Source organism: Ursus arctos, unplaced genomic scaffold (assembly GCF_023065955.2).
Source record: "Ursus arctos isolate Adak ecotype North America unplaced genomic scaffold, UrsArc2.0 scaffold_37, whole genome shotgun sequence".
Classification (NCBI taxonomy): domain Eukaryota; kingdom Metazoa; phylum Chordata; class Mammalia; order Carnivora; family Ursidae; genus Ursus; species Ursus arctos.
This window is the reverse complement of record NW_026623053.1, coordinates 18,943,888-18,955,464: the sequence shown is the minus strand read 5'-3', so window position 1 is coordinate 18,955,464 and position 11,577 is coordinate 18,943,888.

Here is an 11,577-nt window from a genome sequence, read left to right as displayed (position 1 = left end):
AAAACACAAGTTCCTACTGACTTTCTTCCATGCATAATTATGCAAATAGAATGATAATCATGGACTGTCCCTTTTATTTTGACCCAGTCCACACTAGCCGCGTACAATCAAGAATGGAGGCGATTGTCTGCACGATCAAAGCAATAGATTACTCTTATTTTTAAAAGACAAATTATCATGATTACCAGCATACTTGTTTCAGTTAGGCTGATTACTCTGTTGATGGAGACCAGGTCAAAAGAATTTCTTTCTTCTATTCTGATTTCCCCACAATCAGAGAAATGGCATTTCCATGACTGTGATTCACCACAGGGCAAGATCAGGTCAGGGAAAAGAAGGCACAGTTGTTGGCACAGTAGAAGAATTCAGCAACTCACCTTTCTCTCCCAAGAATACTTAACCTTTCATTTTGAAAGGGGTCTTCCTCACTAGTTTATATATCTTTTCATGACTCTTCTAATTTGAAAGAAAAAAAAAAATCCCTGAAACAGATCTGCCCAAATCCTCTTTCTCTGGCCACTCCGCTGTCTCTGTTAAAGTTAAATAAATGTTACCTGTGGTAGTCTTCCTCTTCTCATCATCATTCCTAGGTATTTAAAAAATGTATTTGTTGCTACTATAAAAGAAAACTTCTCCTTCATCATTGTAGTTATTAATCTGTGGTATATAGGAATGCTATTAATAGTTGTATGTGTATTTTTATCTGGCTATATATTAAACCCTCCCATTAGTTTTACAAAATTCATAGTTCTTTTTTATCGCACCTTTTAAAGGACTATTTCTCTCTCCCAGCATTGACTTAAAGGGCTTTTATGATAATGTTTCTCAAAATGTATAAGCCTATAATTTAGGATAAGCTCTTATATCACTATAAACTCCAAACAAATTAGCAGATTAAGTAGATACTCCTCTTCAGAAAACCAGTAATTTAAAATTAATGTGATTTGTGATTTTTTTTTTTTGCTGAAATTAAATTGTCAACATGAGCATGTACTGACTTCTAAGGTACAGATTTTTTTAAAAAAAAGATTTTATTTATTTATTTGACAGAGAGAGCACATAAGCAGAGGTGGAGGGAGGGGGGAGGGGTGGGGAGGGGCAGACCAAGGCAGGGTTCCAGGCGGGGCTCCATGCAGACTCCACCCCAGGACCCTGAGATCATGACCTTAGCTGAAGGCAGATGCTTAACCAACTAAGCCACCCAGACGGCCCTAAAGTACAGAGTCTATTTGTATCAGTACATCTGCATGGCTATGTGCCATATGATGACAATAGACCATATTTTTAAAAAGTTTTTTTATGGTAACCTATTTTGGGTATTGGGTTTTGTCTTTCCCCCTTTGTTTACAAAAGTGTAAAAGGGTATAAAGGCAATAATAATATTCAGACTTTAGATAGCAAATATACTTTGGTTTAAACTAATAAATCAAATAATTCAACAGGATGTACATATAAATAATCTGATTTATCGAATGTATTTCCTTCAGCTCGATGAAGTGGTTGAGTCAGTAGAAAATAGTAGACACTCTATTCTCTGTCTGGGTCTTAGGAGTAAATAAACCCTGAGGTAGAGGGATCCATGAAAAGTGAGGTTTTTTCTAATGGACTGGTGTGTGTGTATGTGTGTGCATGTATGTGTGCGTGTGTCTTGTTCACAGCAGGAGACTGCTGTTGTTGGCATTATACCTGTTCATTCGGATGATGTTGTGTGTCTCTACCTGTAATGGGAAAGTAGCCAGGAAGGGAAATATGTCTGTAGCCATCGAGGATCTCCTATTCTGAGACCCGGAGTGGAGTTTGTAGAATAGGTCAGTTAGTGGTATTTCTATTTCTTCCTTTTGTCCACATACCCAATAGATGGACTTCTCCCCCCCACTTTTTTTTAAGTACCCAATGTGAGAGTCTATAATTAAGTTAAGGCATGTGAATAGGCTATAAATAACCAAAATAATTGCACAAATACTGGATTTAGCCACAGAAGTCATTCAGCAGCATATGATACCAGGAGTGGAGTAGACTATTATAGAATTGTCATAGTCTAGGGTGAAACGTCTTTAGGACTTCTCTTGTTAGTGTACTTGTAATCCAGATAATTCAAGATCCTAGTTTGAGAAACACTGGACCTGTTTCAATGTGCTTCAGTACAAAAGGCATTTGGATTCCAGCATTAGGTTTATTCATTCAGTCAGTCAATATTTATTTAGTCCCTACCATGGCTAGGCTAAGTATGGCTTCCAAATGTTGGGGATATAGCAGGGAAGAAAACAAAGTGCCATGCCTAATAGATTTATAGTCTAGGTAATAAATAAGGAGACAAATATGTAATGTAATTTCAGACAGTGGTAAGTGGTATGAAGAAAGTAATACAGAATGAACACCTAAAACTAATATAATGTTGTATATTAACCATACTGAAATTAAAATAAAATAAAATAAAATTAGAAAAAGAAAATAATACAGGATGAGAGTAGAGAATGATAAAGATAGCAATTGTTGTAGTTAAGGGAGGTCTTTTGGGGGGATTGTCTCCCAGCTTTAGTTTTTGGGTAGAGCATGAAAGTTCAGCTCTTTTGGGACGCCTGGCTGGATGAGTCGTTGAGCATCTGCCTTCGGCTCAGGGCGTGATCCCAGCGTTCTGGGATCGAGCCCCGCATCAGGCTCCTCCGCTAGGAGCCTGCTTCTTCCTCTCCCACTCCCCCTGCTTGTGTTCCCTCTCTCGCTGGCTGTCTCTATCTCTGTCAAATAAATAAATAAAATCTTAAAAAAAAAAAAGAAAAGAAAAGAAAGTTCAGCTTTTTCAAGGTTCTCAGTAGCCATATAGAAAGAATAGAGGGATGTCAGGATCTGGTAGACATTTCAGAAGGGAAATACCTGAACTCATTTTCATGACCTACATCTTATACCTTCTCTGTGTGACTCCTTAATGGATGAAAAATAAAAACACATGATGACTTGATCATATGTTGCGATAGTAGCAGAGTTAATGCTGGAACTCAGAGATTCTGAATTTCTTGTGTCCTCTATTGAACCACACTTTGTCCTCTTCATTCTTCTCTTTTTCATTAAGACCATTAAAATAGTCAGTGTCTTTTCTTCTTTTCTGTTAGGTGATTTCTTCTCATATCCTCTTTGATCTTTTCTCTGGGCCATCGCAGAGCGGATGTGGTGCGCTGAAATATGCTGGATCTTAAGAGTTTGCACCTTTCTGTGTGCTCTCCTGAGGAGCAGTTGGCCAGGAAGAAAGCTTTCCATGGGGATAAGGATAGGGCAGATGTTTTTGTGCTAAAGTTAGGGGATGTTTTATTTCTGCTCCTACCAAAAGGTAGATCAGAGTTATGAAGTTAGTTTCAATTTTCAAAGGAATGTCTCTGCCTGCAACTCACATATTTTATGAGCTCTTTGGATATTGTCACATAAAATCGATGTTTCTATAAAATTGCATTTTATAATAGTGGTATAACTTATGATATGGGATTTTTGAGATTCATGGTTTCGAATTTTTGTACTGTGCCGCAGGAAAACATGGATTCAAATGTAGCAGGCAGTTCGCATTCCTTTCTAGAACTCCCTCCCTGCTTAAATCTTGGCACAGCCTTTTCGATTTTGGTTAGCAGACATTAATCTCTAATATTACCTTTTAGCTTGGTCATCATCAATCCTGGTCATGCTTATGAATTTTTTACCTTCTAGGATTTCTAGGAAATATTTTCCTTAAATGGGCAGGATCTTCTCGTGTGTTAATGTGCTCTCATAATCGCTCCCTTTTCTGTTTAAAGAAATGAGGGGGAAATTGGACAGTAGAGTGGAATGAGAAAATTTTCCGTTAATCTTATATTCATCTATTTTTTTAAAGTGTGTTGATTAAAGGGTCATATAATACTCATTTAAAGAAAAATGCAAACGATGTAGTTTTTAAAGTCCATTAATGAAAATGATGTATCTTGGTATCAGATCCTTTTGTGATGTGATTGGGGTGGGGCAGGTAAGGGGAATAACACAGTAAGATTTGGAAATCCTGAGTCAAGCTTTAGAATATAAATATTTTTTCTCAAAATTATCTTAGAATCTTTGGTTACTCATTCTGGTAATGGTGGTGCAGCCTTATCAGACTAATTCTTCTGCAGTTAACAATTGAACACTGAATAAAATATAAAAAATAGCTATTTAAAGGCATGGGAGAGCAACTAAATGCAGACAGAAAAATCATTGTTGGAGATTTTTAATAATTCTCTTTTGATAATTAATAGACCACTCATACAAAAAAATGAGTAAAAATAGAAAAGATATAAAAAACATTATTAATCAGCATGATATAATTGACATAGGACACTTCACCCAATAGTGGCAAAATATACACTCTTTTCAAAAGCGCATGGAATAGTCACCAAGATAAACCTTATGCTGGACCATAAAATAAGTCTCAAAGAATTTCAAAAGATTGAAATTTTATGGAGTATATTTTCCAATCACAGTAAATTAAATTAGAAATCAATAGCAATAAGGTTTCTGGGAAATCCCCCATAATTTTACAATTAAATAGCTTCTTCTGAGTAACCCATAGATCAAAGAAGAAATCACAAGAAAAAATAGGAAATATTTAAAAATGAACAATTATGAAAACATAATATATCAAAGTTTGTGTGATGCAGCTAAAAAAATGCCCAGAGGGAAATTTATAGCTTGAAACACTTATATTAGAGAAGAAAAAACAAGTTTCTAACTTATGAAGCTAGAAAAAGAAGAGAAAGTGAAACTTGAAGTAAATAGAAAAATAAGATTAAAATAAAATTAATTCAATGAAAAATTGGGTCATTTAAAAGATTAATAAAATAGGGGTGCCTGGGTGGCTCAGTCATTAAGCATCTGCCTTTGGCTCAGGGCATGATCCTGGCATTCTGGGATCGAGCCCCATGTTAGGCTCCTCCACTGGGAGCCTGCTTCTTCCTCTCCTACTCCCCCTGTTTGTGTTCCCTCTCTTGCTGGCTGTCTCTCTCTCTGTCACATAAATAAATAAATAAAATCTTAATAATAATAAAAAAAAAAACAGATTCCTTGGTCCCCTCTCCAAGGAATTCTGCTTTAAAATAAATTAAAATAAAATAAAATAAATAAAATAGATCAACTTCTAGTAAAAGCCACCTAGAAAAAAAGAGAGAGAAAACAAATTAATCAATATCAGGAACAAAAAAAGGAGATATCACTACAGACATTTCATGCATCAAAAGGATACTAAGATAATATAGTAAATAGTTTATTTTAGTGGAGTACAATCTCCTGTATCTTTCTGAGAATGATGCATTGAAGGTAATTGATTGTTTGAAAACTTCCATATTTGAAACCATATTCATGGTTATTTTTGATATTTTGTCTGGGTGTAGAATTCCTTAATTGAACACAATTTCCCATCATATTTAAAAGCATTTTTCCATTGTGTCCTAGCTTCTAGTACTGTTAAAAAGTCTGATGCTATTCTGATCCTGAACTTTTCGATATGATTTCTTTTTATCTGGAAGCTATCAGGATCTGGAAGCTATTGGAGAACTAAAGTAATAAAATGATGCTCCTTTGTACCAAGTATAATCTTTCTGTTTGAAAACCCACATTCCTAAATTCTAGGAAATTATCTTATTTCTTTGAAAGGTTTTTTTTTTCCCCCCCTGTTCTCATTGTGGGTAATTCCTAGTGGGCTTCTTTCATTGTTCATATCTTCCTTTTCAGACTTTCTGGAAGAAATACACACACACACACACACACACACACATTATCTTTCAGCTTTTTTGTTAAAATTTAAAATTTTATTCTTTTTAAAATTTTAAGAAATGCTTTATTATCCTCTGAATTTTTATTTTTGAAGTATCTATAACATCATGGTCTTGTTTTATGACTGCAATGCTGTCTTTTATTTCTCTGAGATTATTCATTATAAATGGTTTCTTACTCTCTTTGTATTGTTTCTCTTCACTGAGTTCCTTTTTTTTTTTTTTTAATAGACCTGTTTTTTTAGGTCTTTGTCTTACATATTGATGGTTTCCTCAAATGGCTAGCGATGCTTGGTTTACTGTTTGTATTTAAGAGTGAGGCATCAAGAAGTTGATGGTGACACGAAAAAGCTGGCTGGGCTTGCTCACTGGGCAAGGATCTGGTAGTTTACTTGGGAAAAAACACTAGAACTCATAATATCAACTCTCTTGAGTTGATCGAGTTCTCCAGAAAAGAATTCTCCAATTTCTTGACTCCCAGTATTCTAGGAGTTGATAGTGAGAGGGGAATCATTGATCTAATTTTTTCCAGAGTGAATCTCTAATATCCTGATGAAATAGGATGGGGGCAATTGTCTGGCTACATGGGGCAGGGGAGGGGATTTGGGAAAATAACTGCTGTCTCAATAGATTTTCAGCCAGTGCTCCTATTTTCAGTCCCACCCCTCATCCTCCACCCTCTGTACTAAGCAGCATCTGAAATTGCTCATTCTCTCTGGGATTTTGGGCTTACTTCTTACTGGCTTCCCAACTGCAGGCACTTAGGTTTCATTTTCTCTGCTTTGCTAAGTCAGTAGCCACTTGATCCATCTACTTTCCATCTTCCAAAATTAAAATCTCCCTTTTCTGTTGTTATCTCTTCTCTTCTTTCTGTTCTCTTGTTATTTTGTTGGTGTCTTAGGACAGAACAGAAGTAAGCATGTATATTCAAGCCCCCATGTTTGAGGAGTAGCCCTACTAGTAAGTCACAAAGAAATTGTTCAAAAGCCGCAAGGACCCATCCGTTGTGAATAGATGGTTCAACATTCTACAATGACAGTGGTATAGGAATCTTACTTCTTATTGCTCATTTCACCCTCCCTTGAGTATAGATGTGCTAATACTTCTCCCTCTCTACCAGATGTCTAGGGTCCCACCTTCCTTTTTTAGGGTACTTGTGCTGTTGGGGTTTGGGGAGAATTGTCCTCACAGGGCTACCAGTGGTTAAGGTGCTAGATGACAGTGAAGTGAAACTCTGACCAGATGTCAATAAAATCAATTGGTGTCATGGCTGGGCCAGGCCACAGGACATTCTTGCTGAACAAGGGCTGACCAGTGTGCCCGAGCAGCTCACTTCCTAGTCAGCCTCTGGGCTTCATGGTCCTTTGTCAGTCCCCCAGCCCAACTTCTATGAGGCTGTGGCCCTTTATCGTTCTTGGATAACTTCTCTAGGACTATTTTCAGACTTTTGAAGTCCTCTTCAATTTACCCATCCCTCTCTCCACCTTCTTCCTTTTAATCTAGAGATATTCTTTGTTTCTTTACAAGGTACTTCCTTATTTCTGCTGTCTCTTCAAATTCGATTCTCTGGTTTTTTAGCATTTGAACTAATGGCCCATTAAATCTGGAACCCAAATTATTAGGCACCTCAGAACAAACTTTCTTCCTAGGCAACTTTTCTGATCTTTAAATTCTTCTAGGAGCTGATGGATATATGTCGGGGAAGGAAAAGGGAAGGAAACCCATCAGAGAAGCTTCTATCTTGAAGCATGTTGCCATGGACATTTGATGACTTAAAAATCATGTTATCCACCCAAGTCATTTGGAGGTCTTGCAATACATGGTCAACAGTTGTTTTTCAAGTACTAATTTTGTGCCACACTCCAGAAATACAGAAGTGAACAGGAAAGAAAGAGTCCCTTTCCTAAAGGAGTTGGTGTTCTAGTTTGAGATTTAAACAATGAACACCCAAACCAAAAAAGTATAGAAGGAGCATTTTGTTTTATTATTTCACAATACGTAAGTGTACCCAATCATCATATTGCACACCTTAAACGTACACAATGTCCTATGTCAATTATATGTCAATGAAGTTGGAAGAAAGTCTTTAAGAGCAGAGGAGTTAGGTACTTGATATGGTAGTTTTTAGAGAAGACTTATGGGCCAGAGATCTTAGAGAGGTAGCAAAACAGCTCAAAAAGAGGAAGAACAGAAGGTACAGAAGGTGAATGCTACAACCTGAGAGATTCAGCTGAAGCCACACATGCTGACTTCCTATTTGATCACACCAAATAAGTTGATACATACGTATTTTTTCCAAGACATGTTGCTGATATTTCTTGCTGTGAATAAGACAAAAGATTGAATCTTTTCCGTATAATAAATCAATCACTAGTAAAGTATAAAGGGAAGAGCTGGAAAGTTTTTCCAGATAGCATATAAATGTCTTTGCAGGAAAGTGCTTTTCTATTAAATCAATCTACGCAGTTGGGCCAGGTAATTCTCCTTTCTAAGTTGATTTTGTGGCTGAACTTTCATTATATCTTGAAACTGGTATGTAAGTAAGACAAATGAAAGACAAGTTTGGATAAGGATAGTATTTGGCATTATGGTCATTGTATGCAGATAGATTTTTTTTTCCATTTTAAAGTCCTGTTCTTATTTGTTCTAACATTCATTTCCTGTCTTGAAAATTTTATTAGGAAACATTCTTGAAATAGATGTTTTACCATATGCCGTCTTGCCAAGGCACTTATGTTGTGGCAGTTTTTCTAACTGTGGTCAGGTGTGATGTTAAATAATTCTTCATATTAATAATGATATTTGGTTCTCCAGTTTATCTTTTAATACATTTATCATGGACTTGGTTCATGTTCACTTATCCCCTATTTCTCTCATCCTGTGCTGTTTTTGATCCCTTGCTTCCCAGGGGAGCATCAAAGGAATTATCTTCTGAATCACCTGTGTGACTCGGTAAGATCAGTTTTGATTTGCTCATCTGGGGACTGTCCTTAGAGCCAACCCAATACTTTGGGCCAACAACTCCACTTTGTTTTAACAGTAACAAAGGAATTATATCTGACTGTAGTGTGGAGGAAGTCTCTGAGCCAGTGGGAATGCAATTGCTCATAGAATGGCATGGGGAAGGCCCTAATGCTTGCCCTCCGTAGAGTAGGGGAGCATGTATTTTCAAGGACAAGATTTGGAGTCCTACTCATTTCACACTCAGTCTTTGCCATTTACCAGTTGTGTGACTTTGGGCCAATCCTCTCTGATTCTCAATTTCTTCATCTATAAAACAGAGACCTTTAATATAGTTGCTTTACAATGCTGCTGTATTATTATTATTTTTTAATATGGAAGACACTAGGTATATAGATGGTAGAAAGTAAGTGCTCATGAGGACAGAAATGGGAAGAGATAGAGCCTGTCCTAGTATTTTCTGGTTTCTACACCTTCACTTGATAACAGTGAAAACTCTCAAGGAGGTCGGCTAAGTGAAATTGGGTTCAAGGCAGGCTGGGCAGCATAGCCTAATCAAAAGAAATACAGGAAGACAGCGGACAGGGCAGTATTGTACAAGCAGTCAGGTAGCAACTTTTTCTTAGAGGCTCCATTGGATTTACTCACCTAAATATCTGCACATCAGATGTCTGTAATTTATTATTCGTACTTAAAAGTGGCATTCATAAAGGAAAAATCAAAATGGAAACTTTCAGAGGAAAAAAAATTATTCATGAGTTGACATAAAAGACATAAAATCTTATAGTGCATCAGATTCAATGGTTCTTTTTTTACAAATCACTGAAAGGGCTATTTTTCTGATTTCATGGACTATTTTTCCTTTTCCTTCCCCATCTCAGGCTGGCCCAACACTCAGTGGTGTTCAGTGAATATTCATGAAGACCGATTTCTCCCCAGTGGCAGCACTACGTGGGGGCAGAGAGGTTCACAGATCACAGTGATCTGTGGGCCAGAATTCTAAAACACAGCCTGGTTCATTCACAAACTGAAAAATAATATGTTTACACAAAACATTGTACTTATCCAGCTCTACAAACCCTTTTCTTTTTCTTCCAGTCAGTGTGTTTAAATAAAATCACGTCTAAAAAAGGAATTTCCTGAATAATTAAAGTAGCTCACTTTTTTCCGTGGATATTTATTTAATTGGGAAGTCAGCGTTGTATGCAAAAGGGCTACGAGTTTAGTTTTCCCTAATTTACGGGACAGTAGAATTTTTAGAGAAAGTTTCTTTCAGAACTGTTCACACATTAGAAATCTACTTCATACCAAGGTTTGGTGGAACCATCGCTGAGGGATCTGGAAGAACTTCATGATGCCTACACGACAACTAACGAGATAGTTAAATCAATAGCTGCTTACAGAATCCAACTACTTATATGACATGAGATAGATTTTAAAATGCAGATAATACAAAATTTTCATAAAACAGCCATTTATACTTGAAATTATAAGCTCTGCTGTGGATTCAAAAGGTTCCAACTAGGAAGGGATGCTTCTCTATACCCAGGCTCAGGCAACTGAATTTGAAGTAGGTACGAAGAGGGGAAGGTTCAGGGAGACAAATGGGGAGACTAAGCAAAAGACTGAGTAGGAAACGTGAATGCCAGCAAAACCAGTGTGTCTTGGTGAAGTGAGATGTAAATGTCCAAAGAATTTCAGATTTTTTGGTGAAAGGGACTCTTGCAATGCAAAGCTGAGAGGTGTGAAATCTGTTGGTATTGAAATGCACAAAGGTTTATAGTTCTTTTAAAAGCTTTCAAAATGTCCTACCTCCCATGGCTTTTAATTTTAATTTGTGTGTGTGTGTGTGTGTGTGTGTGTGAGCGTGTGCGTGTGCACGTGTGGGCAGGGGCCAGGTGGTTGGGGAGGCTTTGTCAATAAGTTCCTAGTTCCTTAATTATAGACAAAACCACACCAGAGTAATATGTTCTAATTAGAAATCTGGAATCAGAGAGGATTATCTCAGGAAAATATTTATTTTTGGCTCTGCAGAGCTCATAGCAAGATCTTATTATTGGAGAAAACAGTGAAAGAAAGAAGAATGTGACAGAAGTATCTAATAGACAATATTTTGAGGAAGAAGAGAGTTTGCAGAAAGTTCTCCAAATCAAAACTTGGTTGTTGTTTGCAAAATATATCTTGAAAACAAATCTTGTTAATATTGAGTTTGGAGATTTCATAGCATTTCTCATATAATAGGCCGAAAGAAATGTATTACCAGTCTCTGATTGAAATAGTGTGCTTGTAGTTATTTTTATTTCTTACCAGTAACTTGATTTTACAAGTTGCAAGAGGAAAGGGAACCCCCTGATTTAAGTCTGATTTTGTAATAATAAAAATATAAAATATTGTAAGCAATACAGAGAATAATATACATCCATGTTTTTTCATATAAATTTAATACATGCCTGATTTGTTTCAGATTGTTTTAGTTATCTTTACAGAAATCAGTAGTGTTAGCCCTCTTTTTACCCATGTCCATTCCTTGGTCCTTTCACCAACCTATGCATCATTCGTCCATGCTTTTACATCACCAATAAATACTATGTGTGTGTGTTATAAGCTTTACATTAAGGCTATCATCTGATAAAGATCATTCTACAGCTTGCTATTTTCACTTATCCTTGTGCTTTCAAACTTCGTATATGTTGATGCACGTGACTCTAATTCATTTTAGTGTTGCATACAATCCCAGTGCATGATTAAACCACAATTTATTTGTGTATTCCTTTATTGATAGATAGTTGTCTCTCATGTTTTTATAGTTATGGTCAATGCTGCAATACTGTTGCATACATCTCTTCTACTGTGCTAG